Consider the following 19,443-nt stretch of genomic DNA (forward strand, 5'->3'; position numbering starts at 1 on the left):
ACCACGGGGTAAGGCCGGGAGATAGAAATATATAGTCGATGCGGGCCCAAGTGGAATGTACAGCAGAGTAGTGCGTGCCCTGCCGAAGGGAGGGGAGGAGGTGTCGCCAGGCATCAGTCAGCTGATGTTCGTCAGTTAAAGTAACCAGGGCGCGCTGGGTATGCGAGTAGTGGGACGGCTGGGGGTGTGAGCGGTCCATGGCGGGCCGAAGTGCGGCATTGAAATCGCCACCCAGGATTATATGGGATATGCCTAGTGTCTGTATCTTTCCCCACATATTCAGAAGTGTCGCCGGGTCATCAACATTGGGGCCGTAATAGCAAGCAAACAGTATAGTGTGAGAGTGGAGCCTCCCCCAAATCATGCAATATATGCCACAGGGTCCCACTTCGGTTCCCGCAGGTATGAAACCCATACCGCGCCGTACCAACACCGTCACGCCTCTAGCATAAGATGAGTAGGACGAGAACACCCTGCATGCAGCCCAGCGTGACGCAAATGAGGGGTCCCCCCCAGGCCGTAAGTGCGTCTCCTGAAGCATGGCAATGGACGCTCCCTGCCTATCTAGGTACCCCAGGACCTGGCGTCTCTTTCTCGGGTCATTGAGCCCTCGAACATTCCAGGAGATCAGTTTAAACTGTTGCATAGGCCCTGTGTCCCCTACATCCTCCATCGCACCCGGCCCCGTAATGTGCTATAGTTGTTCACAGCATGGTACAACACAATAAAAGAAGCATGACAATCAAAAAGGACCCTTCTAGGTACCTTCCCTTTTTCCCCGTTCCACACAGACATCACTCGTGTTTCAGTGGCTCGAGAACAGTAACATAGAAACTGAGTCCCTCCCACACCGGCAACCCCAACTGGCCGGGAATCTTGGTCCCACCCATCCCTCCCCATCCCTAAAAAAACCAACCCAGGAAAAGGAAATAGTAAAGCATCTACCCTTACCCCGCTAGGGGGGAGGGTGTATAGAGGCTCGCCCGTAGGGGGGGTAGTATCTAGGGGCGACCAACCTGCCACCCAGCTCCTTACTTTCACCCACAAGAGTCCAGACGGCTAGTCCAGGCCCTTAGTGTGGGATGGAGGTGGGTGACCAAGCACTGAAGTAAGCAATCACCCATTCAGACATGCATATTAACAAAGGGTTACCTCACCCGGTACAGTCGGTAGTTGGATCGAGAGAGTCCTGGAGCTGCATGTGTACATTACCCTAATACCACCGCGAGTGCGGTCAGTCCTGCTGTCCCATTGGTGAGGGCGACCTGGAACGGCGCGGCGCCTCATTCTCTCGAGTCTCTGCTCTCCCCTGCCGCTTAAGGAAGTCCTCAACCTGTTGTGGCTGCTGAAAAAAGAGCTGTTTGCCTTGATGAGTTATTTTCAGTTTCGCAGGGTAGAGCATAGCATAGGGGATCTCACAGGCTTGTAGTTTCTTTTTGACGGCAGTAAACTTGCGGCGAGATTCTTGTACTGGTGCAGAGAAGTCAGGGAAGAATGACAATGTTGCATTGCCGTGTCGCACTGTACCGATCTCCCGTGCTCGGCGGAGCACCGCGTCTCTATCCCTGTAGTTCAGGAATCGTGCGATAATGGGTCGCGGAGGGGCCCCAGGGGGAAGACGAGCCGCCAGAGACCTGTGCGCCCTCTCAACGATCATGTGTGGGGAGAAGGAGTCTTTCCCAAATAACTCAATCACGAGGTTCTCAATGTAGGCCTCCATTTTCCCCGTGTTGGTGGTCTCCGCAAGGCCCAAAAGGCGGACGTTGTTTCGACGGGACCTGGCCTCCAAGTCCTCGTTCTTGTCCGCAATTAGTTTAAGAAGACGGTCCATTTGCGATAACTGTTTGCCTGCGGAGGTGGCGCCATCCTCCAAGGAAGAGATCCGCTCTTCGGTCTCCTGAAGGCGGGCGTCATGTTGATCAAGTTTGGCCACGACCCTGTCCAGTCGGGTAGTAATGGTGTCAATCTTGGAGTCAATAGTCGAGAGGCTCTGCTTCATGCCAAGCAGTAGAGACTTCCAGTCCTCCTCAGGGGCCTCGGTGGACGGAGGCCCGCCATCCGCCCCGGGCGCCAGCGGAGGGGGGGTTTTCTTGGTCTCAAACGGCAGCCAGGACTGGCGGGTGTCATTGCGTCCCATGGCGCGCCCCGATGGGGGGGGGGCCTCCCCCACCTCTCGCCAACGGACCCGAGGGGAAGACCGGCTAAGGTATGGGGGGAGCACCGGCCCAAAACACCACGCGGAGTCCAAACCGGGGACGGGCAACAGTCCACAGCCCAGAGGGGGGCACTAGTAGTGAGGACCCCCCGGGAGCAGGCGGGCCACAGCCCTCGGCAGCAGTGACCAGCGCAGGAGAGATCCCATAGGCAGGGGGAAAGGCGTCCAGGGCTCCGAAGAGGGCGCGAGGGCAAGCGGGGCAGCACCCAGCAAGGCAGGCAGCAAGAGCGGCGGGGGGGATGGCAGGAGATCGCAGTCGGCAGGAGGGTCTAGGCCAGAGGGCCTACCAGTTGTCAGGCGTAAGGGGGGCCTTCCGTCACGGAGAAATCCCAGGGTCCCACCACAGCAGGAGCGAGTGCAGGACTCGCTACATCCGCAGCTCGCCACCGGGAGAATCAGCGCGCGCCCCTCAGAAGGGCTCCTGAGGGCAGTCCCAATGCGGTGATCAGCCGGGGCCCTGGATACCCGCCAGCTCAGGGCCCCGTAAAGTGGCAGGTTACAGCAGCCGGATCACGGCAGACCAGGCAGGCAGCCAGACCTCCTGCAGCCCAGGGGCGGTCCTGCGCAGAAGGATGCCACGTGGCAGGCAGGGAGCGAGAGACGGTAATGGCGGCGCTCCGCACTTCGCCCAGCGCCTGTAGTTCAGAGCAGCACCAGGCAGCAGGCCTCGGTCAGGTCGGGGGTTCCAGGGCCGGCCCCCTCCGCAGTCCTCCGACAGTCCGCACGGCAGAGCCACTCACCCCCGATCTCCGGAGTCACCAGGCAGCCGCCGCATCATCAGGCCAGGGCAGGCCCCAAAGCCGCGGGACCCAGCAGTCCGTGTCGCCGCGGGGCTCCGGGCAGCACGCAGGGAGCAGCCGCCGCCGGACAGAGCGCAGCCGACAGCGCCGTCCTCCAGCACGGGAGCACGCCGAGAAGCACACCGCCGTGACCAGCAGGCTCCCCTGGACACTCCGGTGAGGTCTGTTTGCAGGATAGTGAGGGCAGGATGGAGTGAAGGATGTTGAAGTGCCCGGTCGGGCAGGAGCCTCACGACAGTGCGGCCATCTTGGTGTAGCGCCACCTAGCGCCCCCCCACTTGAGATGGTTTACCTGAACTAGTTAGCGAACACCACAGCCTGTATTTAAGACATAATGCCAACATATATCATGCACATTCTTAGTACACACTTCAACATGACACACACAAAGCCAACACACAAGCACCGCACACAGAACACATTTGTCTGATACACACACTTCATGATGCCCGATACAACACACCATATATGTTACATACATGTGACATAAATGAAGAATAGATTTATTCCATGAAAAACGGTGCGCACACTGCAAGCACAATAGTCTACAAACACACACATACATACACACATGAGCAACTACAGGCAACAAAGAGGTTTATATAGACTAAAAAGGCACACTCCTAGTGATACACGCACCCCAACACAAATACAGTCGCCCTACTCCTCAGTCCAAACACCTAACTATACACGGTTCTGAAAAACAACGGCTTTTGATAAAACACACACATTTCTAATTCTACATACCTAAAGACGGAAATGCATGCCGCACACACATGCTGGATGCACACCCTCCACGATGCCCGATACAAAACAAAACACACTCAAGTGGCTCTATATGGACTTAGGCTGGTATACACTCAGATTGATTTGCACTCCAAACACACATGATTGATACACACACTCCACAAAGCATGATACGCAAAGTCCAAACAACACATACCCCATACACATAATACAGCTAATGCTAAAGCTGTCATTAGCCAGACCTAAAAAAGCGAGATAGGATCAGGCAGCCACTTTTTATCTCTTGCAAAAGTAGCATGAAATAATGAAAGTAACGGCTGACTGGTGCGTTGTACATAAGAGCGTGTGGTGTCACATGACGCACTGGTAACATGCGCGCCCTCTGTAGGCAAGTGTATGTTTGCAATATCTGGATTTTCAACATTCACAAGGAAAAGCTCTACACATGGAGAAATTGGAAAGCTGGTGATTACAAAGCATAGCATGTGGAAGTGCCTCCTTTTTAGGAACACATACACTTTACATAGTTCCTGTAGTGAGAAGGAAAAAACGTACCTTTGGACAACTCATGACGACACCCCTACAAATAATTACATCAAAATGTGCTTTCTAACTAGGCGCCATTGTGATCTGAAATAGTCCCTTTCTGGCCTGATGGACAAACTACCCTTATATTTGTTTTTCATATAAGTACAACCAAAACATACGAATTATCAAGTGATAGCTCTCGTATGCTAAATTGATTTCGATTTCTAGACTTCGGAAAGGCAGACTGTTTTGTCAGAATTAATAAATACCAGGCATACATATTCTGTAGCGAAAGAATATGCAAACTGACGCCCTTCCCTGGAGAGGACCATGCATTATTTAGCTGTTTCATCTTAAAGCGATGCCATCTTTTTGCATCTGTATCTAGGATGGTGTGCTGTTTTCCAATCTGATTTTCTCTGCTTTTTATAAACACTGACACTGCTACACCAATACATTGAAAATCGGGTAAATGCATTGCTCCTTCAAGACTTTACTGATGTGCAAAGGAACACAAGCCTGCTAAAAAATATTCTTTTTACAGAGAGACAACCAACTTGGCCGAAGCTATGCAACTACAGTGTGAGCTTCATCTAAGGAGGTGCCCGTGCTTCTAGTGTCCTGAGAGGCACATGTCTTGAGAGGGCCAGATTCCCAGTGACAAAAGATACTACCATCTTTGTGCTATTTTTCAATTACTGTGCTTTTTATTGTGCCAATACTAGGTTGGCTGGTCATCTAACATCCAAGCATCATTTTAGTGCCTGTTAATTATCAAGGATTAAACTCAGCACTGATAATAAATCTTTAATATCTTCACTCAAGGGATTCCTTTTAATTAACACTAAGCTACATGTGTATCATTTATCCAGGGCTGCTCGAGTTTTGGCTTTAGGGCAATCTCAAAGCAGACAGCCTCCAGTACCTTTATTGTGTTTATAATGTTCTAGCATTTTATGTCATTTATCATATGAGAGGCATACATTTAACTGTTTGCTTTGGACATTTAATCATTCTCGTTTTGGGCAACTGTAAAGAAACATCATTTTTAATAAATTTAAAAAAATAGATAGAATTGGGCAAAACTGTTTTTGAGTCAGGAGATTATAGGGTGTGGTGAAACTGCATCGATATTTTGACCAAACAGTGCTCAAAAACAGTTGCTCGAAAATTGAATTAAAGAGTAACAAATATGGCTAATTTCTATATGTATTATTTTTTTATTCCTTGTGCCGCCATTTCGATAGAGCTAATTGTGAAATTAAATTCGATCAAAAACAACGAGTACCCACTTATAGAACGTGAAAATAAACAGAGATCAAGAACAGTGAGAATTTAAATTAAGCGACACACTTTCCCATAAGTTGAACATAAAAACAGCACTTAGCCCTGAGGACTGGCCGGGTTCCCAACCCCTTAGGATAAAAAACCAGAACTCTGATCCACTATGATTAATAATATGTTTCGAATAGCTTTCCAGCATTTTATGAACTTACGAAGAACTCCCAGTAACAATGAAACAAGAAGATATTATCAGTTAAAGGTATGTTTGCAAAACTCAGTAAACTCATTGCATTCGGAGGAAGAGGTCGATTCTTTCGCACACTCTTTGGCCGAGATTTGCATCGAGGAAGTGTTACTTTTGCGGTGCAGTACCAACACAAAACCAATTTTGGCCTTTACTAAGCCACACAAAGTTGATTTGCATGGCTTTGCATGGTTTAGTACATACAAAGTAATGCAACATAGCACATAGCACTGTCTTGCATTACTTTGCATCAGGTATGCATTGCATAGGTGAAACATGGGCATTCCCATTTATCCTCCCACGTATTTTGCTGCAAGTCCAGATTTACATTCATTTGAAAACCTAGGTTTGTACCAAAATGGTGTGCCTACACTGCAGAGGCATACTGAGGAGAAATTGCTTATTATCTGCTAATTACTTCCTCTTTACACATGTGTCTCATTTACCTCTAAGGACTGTTTTTCTGCTGGAAGGTGTCCTTTCCACCACAAAACCATTCCTGCCTGTAATGTGGCACCCTTGCACCATGGCCAGTGCACGGAGGGAGCTAAACAGTGCTGTATCTTTGTAAATATGATACTGTTCAGCTCTCTCCCTTTCACTCAACACAGCAGAGCAACTTGGTATAGCCATGCATCTTTTTTTCTAGTGCATCAGACATTTACAAAAACCTGGTGTAACCAAATACGTTGATTGCTTGAGAAAGAATTGAAGATTGGACTGGACTGGACTTAAGAGACTGGGGAGCAGATAACTAAAACCTTTTGGGCCAGATGTACAAAATGTACATATTGCCAGGGAAGCGCCGAGGTCCCAGGATAAGAGTGACCCTCCCCCTGCCCATGCCCTCCCAGCACCCATCAAATGACTTAGTCTGAGTCCACCACCGGAGTTGAGATCGAAAGATCTCAGACCGTATCATTATTGTACACACAAATTCTTTTTTACGCAGCATAATTTATCCATTAATCACATTCAAATGTACATGTTTTTTACAAGTGAAACATATCCTTAACAGACCCTTTAATACATAGGAGTCAACTAACCATAACTAGGTCATTCCTGTGCAGCCAAAAAACAGAAAATAGCTCCTGGATCAGATCATGGCTCCATGACCCTTCCAGTCCAGAGGTTGGGAGCCTCCTTATGAGAGGACCTGCATTCCCTTTCCCACTCAAGGAGCTCTTGTGCAGGGGGCCCAGCTGCACCTAAGATACCTACATTGGGCACCCCCTGCAACCAACGTCTTTGTCCCCCAAAGGGTCTGTGCTAGGTTGCTCTCACTGCACCTGCATGGGTGGTTGATAGGTAAGGACCACATGTCAGTGATCGCCCTACGCCTTGCTGCCAGCATCCCTTTAAGGTTCCTGTGACGCTGCTGCTTGACCCATTGTTTTACTAGAAAAAGGATACCGTAGGGGACCTTAAGAGTCCCGCCAATCATGACCTCCCACACCACAGGCCAGAATAGTTCATTTACTATCCGCACCCCCACCCCAGCGGCTGGGTGCATTGCCACGCCAACCAATGCTCCAGAAACATTGCTTTGCGTTCCTTGGACAAGTTTACACCATCCTGCAAGAAAAGCTCCTCACCCATAATGCAACCATCAGTTATTGAAGACAAATTGGCTGTGTTCAGTAGTTTAGCTACTTTCTTGTTTAGCCATTTTGCAGACTCATTGAGGGCCCTGAAAGACATACGCCTCTCCAACTAGTTTTCAGAACAATGTGAGACCATGCTATGGTAGCTCCAGAGAACTTCCTTGAGAGCCAATCTACCTATGAAACTATCGATTCAAACAAGTCTCTGCACGCTAGGTTCACCAAATCATTGCCTTCTAAATGCACAATTACCACCTCCGAAGGCGGAATCCTTTGTGGCAATAACCATTTCAGAGACGACCTCAAGTCGACTACGTACAGACCTCCCTGTCCGCAGAAGGTAAAATGAAACCCAACTATTCTGGCATGTGCTCCATACTCCCCAGCCACATACTATTCCTTTGCTCGCTTCAGGTAGGAATGACCCAACACTAGCACTTCCTTAACAAATCTTGCTCCTACATTGACAGGAGAGTACAACACATCACTTCTCATTAAAATGTCTTCCGCCTATCTTGACAGGAGGGTGCGGTAGAAGGAATGACAAAGAATTAATGTCAGACCATCACAACATGTTCAATCTCACATATCGCGTATAACAACCAGATATCCACCTCCCTCTCTTTTGGAACATTTGTCCTCCCAGTCCTATGCCCACCGCGATGGTAGCTGCTCTGATCCTTAAGACTGGATGTTCCATCTTCGTCCATGAAAAAGAGTGCCTCCTGCCCTCTCTGGTCAGTGTACTATATAGGCCTGCATGTCCCTAATGGGCTGCACTCATCTCCCTGAACACTGTGCAGCAAAATGTGCTCCCCTTTACCCATCTGGGCAGTCTCTGAGAGAGTGATGGTTATTGCCAGGAAGCCGTTTGGCCATCCAATATCTTCCAAATGCAAACCACCCTGTTTGTCTTTCGTGCTATTTGCTACTAGCGTCCCTATCCATAATAGAATGCCAAACAGAACGCTGCTTTGAAAATGCATGCCTCAGCAGGTGTTCTGCACACTCTTTCTAAGCTGAGTATTATCTTTTTATAGTGGGTCTATTGGACAATTTAGTGGGTCTATGGGACGCCTAGCATCTTGTTTGCTTTCTTCTGGTCTCTGCCAGCCCCTTTGTGCTCTTTGTACCAGGAAAACTTTGGTCCCGTCGGGGTGCTACTGCATTTTTGTGAAGATGGAATGTGCTGCCACATGCCACCTAGCATATGACACTGGCCTTCCTTCCTCCCTTAAAGCCCCCAAGAAGGCAATTATAGACTCCAGTGAAAACAACTCCCCCGGGGCCATCTTTTCCCTGAAACCTGCAGTAATTGTCAAATGCGCACTCATAGGAACGCCTTGTCTTGGGTGCTCCAAGCAGTTTGCTAGCCAATGTTGGACACATCAAGAAGCGCTCAGTATGACGCCAAAACCTATGCTTCCTACGGCGTCTGTAAACAATCCTGACTTCCCATTGGTCTTAGCAGGGCTTGGCCACAAGACAGAACAATTGAATTCTTTCAAAAACGCCTCACAAATTCTCATGTCCTGTCACAACTCACTTGATAACCTGGTGTGATGGTGTTTTTGTTTTAAACCAGACATGGCCCTTGCAATGGATCTGGAAAACAGGCGGCCCATGGGTATGATACGCAATGTGAAATTCAGCTACCCCACTACCACCTGCAGTTGATGCAACAACACTTTCTTGGCTTCAAGACTCTCCTGCAAGGCCTTCATGTATGCTCTGATTTTTTTGGGGGAGGAAGACTGGGCACCCCTGATTTGGAATCCAGCTCTATACCAAGAAATTCAAATTTTGAGACCGAGCTGCACGTTTTTGCTTGAGCTAAAGGCACTGCAAAAGCATCCATTAACTCTTGAAATGCCTCCAAGGCCTACCCACACCCTGAATGTAAGGGTTGCCAGAAGTTCTGCAGGAGCGTCAGGAACCCGATGAGAATACCTCAGCCTTCCCCAGCGGTTTTCCGACTCTATCAGACTCTAGAGATCCGGAATACTCGCCAGGGGAAAACAGGGAAACAAAACAAGGGAAAGGCGGGTACGCACTTCAAATGGTTTAACTGACGTCTGGGTCTGTATAGAGGAAATTCACACGTTGAGCACAACCTGTAAAATAAAGACTGTGTGAATACTAATACATATGAACAACCCTACAAACGAACTCGGCTAGGAACCTTACCTACCCCTGTATGGTGACTTCTAATTTGGTGGAGTGAAGGCTTCAAGGAGTCTACTGTTATATCCTACGTAAAGGAGAATACAACGTTACACAGGAGTACTAACCACAACTGGTGTCCACTCTGAATTCTGTATATAAGGCTTACCCCCAGTAGTTCTGTCGAAGGACTATCAATTCCCTGGATTCTACTTTGCCTTGAGATCACTGTGTAGGTTATTGGTTCTAATATGACATATATCACCACCTGTCAACACAATCAAAAATCCTCCCTTACTTTTCTTCCTCATTTATATTAAACAGCTATTAACAAATAAGGCAGCGCATTGTGCTGTTACCGTGATTCTGTCGGACGAAGATTCAGCACAGTGATCCACGCAACAATCCGAAAGGGGGGGGCGATTGGGTGCTTGAGATGTTAATCGGCAGGGAAACACCCACACGAATGACAACACGTGTCTAAATAACCCCTTGTCGGTAAAAGGATCCCTATTCGTCACTGGATTGGAGTGCCACCCGTAGGGAATAACGGAGGTGTAAAATAAATGAGCAAAGGAAGGACTGGAAACAATATGGGGGGTATGATACGAAGTAGGGAATCTCCGACTGGTAATGACAGCCCGAGTGGCGGATGACCCTCTCTCTCCTTGAGGAAAGGAAATTTGAGGCTATATTCGACCTGTTAGCTGGGGTACAGCTGAAGGCAGGGCGAGGCAAGGAGAAAGCGGCAAACGATACCGCCAGCCACCTTTGTTATCGAGGAACAAGGACTGAAACAGGAAACACCTGACCGGAAGTCAGGCAGCTAAGCGACGGGACGGAACAGGAACTCGCATCAAGAACGCTAAGCGCGTTTGCTTGCCTCGAGCTTCTTTAAATACCGTAGCGTCGCGGAGCTGTAATCGCGGGGCATGACAGCATCCCCTGGGGGGCCAAAGAAAAGAAAATCATCAAGATAGTGTAGTACCCACTGGTACCGTCTTCCACCAGAACACCTACTCCAAAAAGGTGCTAAGCTTTTCAAAGTATGTTCAGGACATCAAACAGCCCATGGGCATGACTTGTCAAAGTAAAAGGAACCCTCAAATTGAAAACCTAACAAATGAAAGTGATCTGGATGAATGGACAGCAGCATAAAAGCTAATTCTGTCTCTTCCTTGGCTTTCAATCTTTCAGGTATCAGCTCCTGGAGCATCTTAATTGCTTGATCTAAGGAGGCATACTTGACTGAGCACAGTGTCCCATCAATGGCCTCATCGACCAACTGATCCCTAGGTGCTGACAGATTATGGATCAAATGATATTCCCCTGGGACTTTTTTCGGCCATAGCCCCAAAGGGGAACACATGAAACCCTCCAGCGGGATGGAATCAAATGAACCTTCTACCTTCCCCAGGCTATTTTCTTTCTGCATCTTCTTCCTAAGATTAGCCTGCAGAGACTGTTGATTTTTGCAAAATGGAACACCCACTAGCAGGGATTCTGAACCCCTTCTCAAAACCTTCATAAAGCAACTGTGCCACAGTGGTGTTGCTACATGCATTCTACCATGTCACCATTGCCTGCCAATTCACGAGGACCGGGCCTTGACCAATAAGGGCTGTTCATTCATGGTTCTGTGGGCCCCTGTGTTTCGATTTCTAAAAACACTTGGACTCAGGGTGCAATCTGAGCCCCTAGAAGGAGCAGCAGTGCTTAAAATTGCACGTCCCTGGAGCTCTACAACATGACCTTTTGTTAAAGTCCCAGCATTACCCTTTTCCCGCTCCTCCTCCTATGTGGGAATTTGCTCCTGATGCCTTCCGAAAGGGCTGACTTGGGCAGCCTCAACCTCCTGCAGCCTCGTGAAATGCAACCAAGTATTCACTTCAATCTGATCTCATGCCAAAGTGGGCCTAGGCACCTTTATCCCTCTAAATTCCTTATCATAGTCTCTCCATGCCATCCCCTTGAACTCATCATGTGCACACACTATTCTCCTCTGGTAGCATGCTAATTGAGTTCCCAATGTAGGGAATATCTCGCCTATGATTGAATGAAAAATTCTGAAGTCCTTGACCCAGTTCAACAAGGTTTCTTCCACCTTTTTAATGTATGGCCAATGCACACGATCCCTACAACGAGAGCATTCCCTACATTGCTTACACTCTCCACTTTCTGGCATATTGGAAATTAGTTCACATATATCAACATAACTCCCTTTCCTAATCTTCTCTTTCACTTCTATGAGTGCATGTCTTTCCAATTGGTCATGCTCAGAATGCACATCCCCCAAACTGATGCTTGGTAGTTGCGCAACCATACCTGCTGGAGTCGAATCCTTGATAGGTGGTGGAGCTGCAAATGCCACCTGCGTGGCCTGAGCCATCCTGCCTGTATTATGGGATCAATAACTACTGGCTTCTGAGCTCACAGCATAACTACTGTGGCCCACCAACCAGCAACTGCGGGTGTGCCACCCATCCTAACCGGATGACTTTGCCCATATTGCCCACCTGAACTATCCAGATGGGCCACAAGCCTCCTAGTCCTCTCAACATTATCATTCTCAGCAACTCCAGCTAACCCACCCCCATAAGGGGGGACAATAACATCCTACATTTTGATAACCAGGGCAAAACACTAGCTAAATTAGTCTCCAGATATGGCTGCCCTGCACTAACCTCTGGACTCACTCCAACTACCATGCAGCTATTACCACTTTGCACAATACTATTACTCACAGGGGACACCATCACTGTGGGTGGACCATGCTGTCCTTCTCCTATACCCCCTGCACCAACCGGGACAACTTCCGGGGTCACTTGCAAACCTTGACCCCCTTCACTACCTCATTCTGCTTCCTACCCTGCTTTTCTATTGGCGGGAATGCTGCTCTTGGAGGTCCACCTGGCCTCCTAGGCCTCTCTGCTGGTGCTGATGGCTCGGTCGCTTGCCCCCATGCGAGGCTGCTGGGGGCAAAAGCACCAACAGTTCGTCCATCGCATCCATCCTGTGCATCAATACCTCCATGTCCACTCCAGTTCATGGGAGCTTGCTGCCTTTTTTACCCTACCAGGCATGCTGACCAGTAAAGGCAAACGATTATTGCAAGAAAATTACCTTTCTGCAATACTACTGCTGCACTCACATTACGCCATTTACCAATTAGGCTACCTTTAGCCACACAGCCCTCTGTTGACAAAGCTATCTTTGTTCCTAAAAAACAGCAACTTGAAACTATGTGGCAGCAATGCTCCCTAAAAACAACAATAAACACTTGGTTAATGCCCCCAGAGACAAAGAATGATTGTGCTGATCTCAACCACCAGGCTACTACTGCAGGCTAGTGCACAGAATAGTCCCCATTGAGCGAAGACAATTAACTTATGTCTGTAGTTGCTGATGCACAGGCAACTCTAAAAAGATGTAATCTACAGCAGGGAAAGCATAAATGGAAACGGAGCACTCGGTGCATGCTTCAGAATGATCACCATTAAATATACTGCAGTGAAAGAATAATTGAGAAGAACAACATTCTGTGCACACCTTCAGTATGCTCAAAGCCAAATCACCACTACCAAAGGTAAAGAAAAACACTCGGTGCAACAATCAAAGCACATGACAGGGCCTCAAACGCACCCTCCTTTCCTCCACAATACAGCCCATGCTGCTGGGCCTCTCAAACGCCCTCCAGAGCCACCACCCAAATATTAGTTTGGGCGAGAAACAAGCACTTAGTCCATAAGGCTCCCAGAGGGCAGAGATAGAGGCAGTAGCAGCTCCTGAGTGATTGCTGCGTGGCAATAAGTCTGGAGGGCTGTCAGTGGCATGGTGAGGCTGCGACGTAGAGTGGAGCAAAGAGGCCCAAACTACGCCACGCTACCCCTTATAGGGCGGGGCTCTCACACCACCGGCAACGGAATCTCCCCCTGGAAATAGTACCCCTTCTGGGGATGGCGTAGGAGTGGCCCCACTCACCCAGGCCCAGTCTTGCTCGCTTGGGGACACGCAACCATCCCTGTCGTCTCCACCTTAATGGATAGCTTTCCCGAGTTGGGAGAGCCTTGTCGATTCTAAAAAATGTGGGTCGTGAGAAACAAGCACTCAGCTCGTGCGGCTCCAGGAAGGTAGAGATAAGGGCCGGTAGCAAATTCTGATTGATTGCTACGTGGCAGGGCATCCTGAGGTTGGCCTATGGCACGGTGAGGCTGCAACATAGGGCAGAGCAAAAAGGCCCACTCCAGGCCATGCTGCTTGATTTAAAGGCACCCCTTGGAAGTACTACCCCTTATGGGGTTAATGTAGGAGTGGCCCCACCCACCGAGGCCCAGCCTCGCCGGCCTTGGGACGTGCAACCACGTCCACCCACTCCCTATTGTCTCTGCCATAATGGCCTGCTCTCCCGAGTTGGGAAAACCTTGTCAATTCGCAAAATTTGGTCACAAATTGGGCCCTGAGTTTTTTGAAAATAATTTTGTGAACTAGGCTGCGTATTAATAGGTCAGTTCACAACATTTCTAATCATAGTGGGTTACAATCTGACCTACCTTTGGCTCCGGCCATTAATGCTGGAGCGGGCCTTTAATGGCCTGTAGAGCCGGCAGGCTCTAAGGCTATATTAAAATATATGCTGTAAAGGTTTGAATTTGAAGCAACATTTTAGTGAGATCCAATTCAAGGAATGCTCCCCTGAAGAGAAAAACAACTAGGAATTTATAATGCTTTAATGGCTCAACTAATTGGAAAGGTAAACACATATTGGACTTTTGTGTGACTGCAAAATATTTTTAGACTAGCATTTACAACACACATATACCACAAATGAAATTTAAAACAAGGTTATGTGTCATACTATGTGGGATGCTTACTTGGACTTTTATGTGGCTGGCTAAGTGTATAAAGCAGCTAGTGACTGCAGAATTTAATTTCTGTTAAAGTTTTCTACTCCTTTTTCGAAGGGTGTTTTTGTGATAAGTGATTGATTTAATGGCTAGGCAAGGAGTCTGACATTTTGCATGACTCCTTTATTGGTCCGACACGCAGCAGCAACAAAGGGAAGAATTTGAAATTTAAAATTCTGTAGCTAATAAAGGTCCAGAACACACATCTCCCTTCATTCTTTTGTTGCTGCTGCCCACAAGATAATTACCTGCCAAGCATCCTCTTATGATTGAGTATTTTGGAAATGCATGATGCTGAATGTGTCAAAATGAAATGAATTATATTTTTAAATGTATTTGTAAAGAAAAATGCTGTTGGACTGTGTGGAAGTATGTTTATGATTTTGAAATATTTATGTTACTTTTTTGCTAAAAATGTGTGTCAAAGTGAATGAGGCTTGGATTGTGCCCATTTAGATTATCTGAAATATCAGAGACTTACTTGTTGTTAGGTTCAGGAGTTAAAAGCTTTGGTCTAGTAGTTGTCACAACCATGGATTCATGATAACGTCATGATTCAAGATGGTCACGAGTTCATATTGCATCTGGCTGATAAGTCTTTCACTGAAGTGGCATGTTTGAAAGTGTTTTTTTTAAATGCTTGGCGCAGGCATTGTATTTTTAAATTTCTATTTTGTGGCTGTTAGTACTTTCCTGCTAGACGCAGGTCCTGAGCAGGAAGAAGAGTGAGTGATGGCTGTTGTCCGGTCCACATGCACACTGTCGCTTGTTCTTCAACGCACCATTTAGAGAAAAGAACATTATATCTCTCAGGAAACGTGCACAAGATGTCACAGGCGTGTGGCTGCCACTTTGTTGCTTTGTGATGATTTGGTTTGACAACATGTGGAAGTCATTTTGATAGATTGGGAAATTATTAACTATACAATAGCATACTGGAATGACTTTTAAAAACAGGAGATTGTGGTAAACATAGGCAGGATGCTGACAGTAATATCGGTAGAAGTATGGGGTATAAAATTGAAAACTACCTCGCTAGACCGGTAGAAAAACATGGGCTCAATTATAGATACACTGGATAAAAAAATCAGAGATTCTGTGACCAATGTTAGAAAAATAAGAAGGGTGTTCAGGATAGTGTGAGTTAGGAAAATGAAGTGAAGGTGGGTGCAAGTTGAAGTGGTTGAGTTGGAAGGGTGCAAAGAAAGATAGGATCCAGGTTAGATCCATCTGGGGTTCCAAGAAAAAGAAAATAAGAGAGGAGATCTCAGAAGACTCTCTGACAAGTAGTAAAGATAAGCATAGATTATCTAACACTGTGAAGGTGCAAAGAAAAGATCCAAAAGGCATTTCTCTTAGCAGATTGTGAAATAATTCTTTCTTATTCCTCCGGTAAAGATAGTTTCATGAAAGATGATGCTTAAATTGCTTAGTAGATTTTTATTTAGATCAACAGGTGCTGATTATTAAACAAAAAGGACACCTGATGAGGCAAACAAGACCTCAAAGATAAATCTGATTGACCCATTAGCGAATGAAATTTTTGATCCTCCTTTGATCTCCCACCCATTGTCCACAGAATGAACTCCCTTCTATCATGTGGCAGAATATGTGATATATTGGTTAAGGAGAGAGATTCCAAAAGAAGTGTGATCAAATTTCAGATATGACTGACCCCAAACTATTATACCAGATAAGGTGGCTTTCGCACCAGAATTAGGTGCAAAAGTATTAGCATTCATAACTTGAAGCAACTAAAGGGTCTAGATAGAGTTTTGAAGACATGTCAAGAGCGTTTTTTAAATGTGATTGGCCCACCAATGAAGGTTTTTGATTTTACTGAAGAGTCATATATTAATGATAAGCGGATGAGTTGCACCAGTGGGTTAAGAGGTCTAGTTCACTGTTAGGTAACCCTAACACTGCTGTTTCCAAGAAAAGACAAATGAGTATACAACTTACGATTGATCCAAAATTAGTTGAGTTGGCAAATAAATTAGGAGGATCATCTTCAAAGGGTTGTGTCTTTGGTGAAGATTTTACTAAGGATATGGCAAAATGTGTGGACATTTTTAGCTCCCTCTCAAAATCTCAGAAATAATTTTTGCCAGACCCAGGAGAAAAATGGTTTGGTTTCCCAGCTGAAATCAAGGCACATCAAAGGCTTTTTTATGGCCCGTGTAACATAGAGACCTTGGGACAGAGAATCATGAAGACAGCAACATCAGTATGGAAGTTCGGGTGAGCGTAGTCTAAGACCCTGTAGGCACACCTATTAAATGGGGCTGCAAACTAGCCCAATTTTGTATGGAATTGTAGGAAATCACTCACGATCCTTGGGTTTTGGAAACTGTGGTTGTCTACAGAATAGAGCCTTTATGTCAACCAGTCCAAGAAAGGGTCCAAAATAAACTGTATTATTTAAAGAGAAAGCTATATTGTGGACAAGGGGATTCAGGATTTGTTAGTGACAGGAGCAATTGTAGAAGTAAGGCATGGGGAAATAGGTTTGTAAGCAACATCTTTCTTGTAAAGAACAAGGACAAAGGAATGTGTTCTGTCATAAATTTAAGAGGACTGACGATTGCATGGATTACCACTATTTCAAGATGGAGGAGATCAATCTTTTACAGAATGTATTATGGAGAAAAGATTGGATGACAAGTTTAGAGCTAGTAGACACATATTTACCAATTCCTAATTGGAAACCACACCAAAGGCTACTGCATTTTCATAGGAACAAAAGTCTGGGGATGTCCAAAGACCTTCCTTTTGGTTTGACTTTGGCACCTTGGTGTTTTACAAAGGTATTATGCTCGGTAGTTTCTTGGCTGAGATCCAGGGGTGTCATGCTGCTAATCTATCAAAATTATATTTTACTTATGGCCCAGAACAAGAAGGTTTTAATAGAACATACCAATATGACTGTGAAATCTTTAGAGTCTCTAGGCTTTGTGGTCAACATGAAGAAGTCATGTTTGGTTCCAAGACACGAAACTCAATTTCCTGGATTTGCAATGCATACAGTTCTAGTCGAGTTAAGAATACCCAATGAGAAACTGAAGAGATTAAGAATGGAAATTCAGAGAGTCTTAAATATGGAGTGTATTTGTTGAGAATGTTGGCAAAGATTATATGGCTGCTATCTTTAACCAGTCACACACTTTTTCTGGAACCTCTTCATTATCGTGCATTACAGAGATTGACGACAATGTATTTATGGAAAGGGAAAAGGTATTCATAAAAGATAAGGTTGAAACTAGAGACAAGTGAGGAGGTTGCAGTTGAGGTTAAAAAATATGAAGCCATGGAATGGCAGGGCGATGTTTGGAGAAACACCAGATGTTCTGAAAGGGTCAGATTGGGTAGTAAGATGTGTAGGATTGTCTGTGGGTGGTTGTTAGAACTGGGGATCTCTAGTTGGCTGAGGTAGGTACCTTAGTCCAAATAGGACACACACTTAGTTAACCCCTGCTCACCCTCCAGTAGCTTGGCACGAGTAACCAGGCTTATCTCCAGGGCAATGTGTAAAGTACTTGCACCCACACTACCAGTAACACAGTGATAACACCATAAATGGACACCACCCTGGTTTTTATGAAAATAGCGGTATCTTTATCAAAAGGAATACGATTAGACCAAACGATATGCGTATTCGTAATATTTCACTTTGCCGGTTATTAGGCCAGCAATCACTTATAGGTTCTTGCGGTATTAATGAGCAGTTCGCGATGATCTAATGCAGTCCTAATGCAATGCTATGCAGTTCCTAATGCAGTAATGAGACAGTCCTTAATGCACGTACTAATGGAGTTCATAATGCAGGAATGATGCAATTCGTAATGCAAGAATAATGCAATTCGTAATGCAAGAATAAGGCAGTTCGTAATGCAAGAATCAGGCAGTTCGTAATGTAAGAATAATGCGATTGTTAATGCAAGAATAAGGCAGTTCGTAAGAATCATGCGATTCGTAATGCAAGAATAAGGCAGTTCGTCAATCTGCGCGGTCAACTCGGGCCCCTACTAGGCCTCAACAACAGAGACAACGGTCATAAGCTTAAAGGGGTGGCCCCAGTTCTGCTGGGCAGGTACGGGTCGCTCGGGACTCAGCACTTCTAACACGGTGCAGCGGGAGAGAGCTCGGAGCACTTCGGTACTCTTCCTGCACGCCTCCCCAGGCCACACACTCTTGCGGCTCCCAACCGGAGTCCAAGCCTCACCTGGGGGGTGCGCTGCCTCGCTCTCTCTATCCCCGCTCGCCGGACGTCCTGCTGGGCGGCCCTGATGACGTTGCAGCTCCGTTGTTAGGCGACACTGTAGCCGGACGGGTTACGGCGCTGCCTTATCCTTTGTTGACGATCTTGGGTAGATTCCTCTCGGTGAACAACGATCATGATCCCTTTCACCTTGCCGTTCTCTTAGCTTCAAGAAATTCTTTAGCACGTTGCGGCTCGGGCCGGCAGCGGTGATCCTCACTCTAAGCCGCAGTTAGGATGACGGCTTGGGCCTCAAACAGCAGTGCAGCAGCGTGGACGATGTTTCACGCTGCACGGGCAATGCGATCACGGGGCACCTAGTAAACAGTACCACGGACCACCCAGCAGTCTCAGGCGTGCACAAGCACCATGCACCGAGCGTCGCTGAGACACGGTGGGAAACTTTTATGTTCCTGAGTTTCCACAACAGGGGACCAGCTCTCCTCAGGCCCTTGAAGACACGCTACTTCAGGATACAGCACACAGCAAAGTCCTCACAAGCAGGGGGACACATCACACAGCAAAGTCCCTTGTCCTCTCTTAGTCAAATCAGCAAACTGCAGGGCAGCCACTGAACATACAGCAAGGGCAGTCCTTCTCTTCAGTCTCTTCAGCTGTTCTTCTATGGCAGAGGTTCCTCTTGATCACGAAGTAGGTTCAATCCTTTTTCAGTCTGGATTTCAGTCTTGAGTTCAG

This window comes from Triturus cristatus, chromosome 8 (assembly GCF_964204655.1).
Source record: "Triturus cristatus chromosome 8, aTriCri1.1, whole genome shotgun sequence".
Lineage (NCBI taxonomy): Eukaryota > Metazoa > Chordata > Amphibia > Caudata > Salamandridae > Triturus > Triturus cristatus.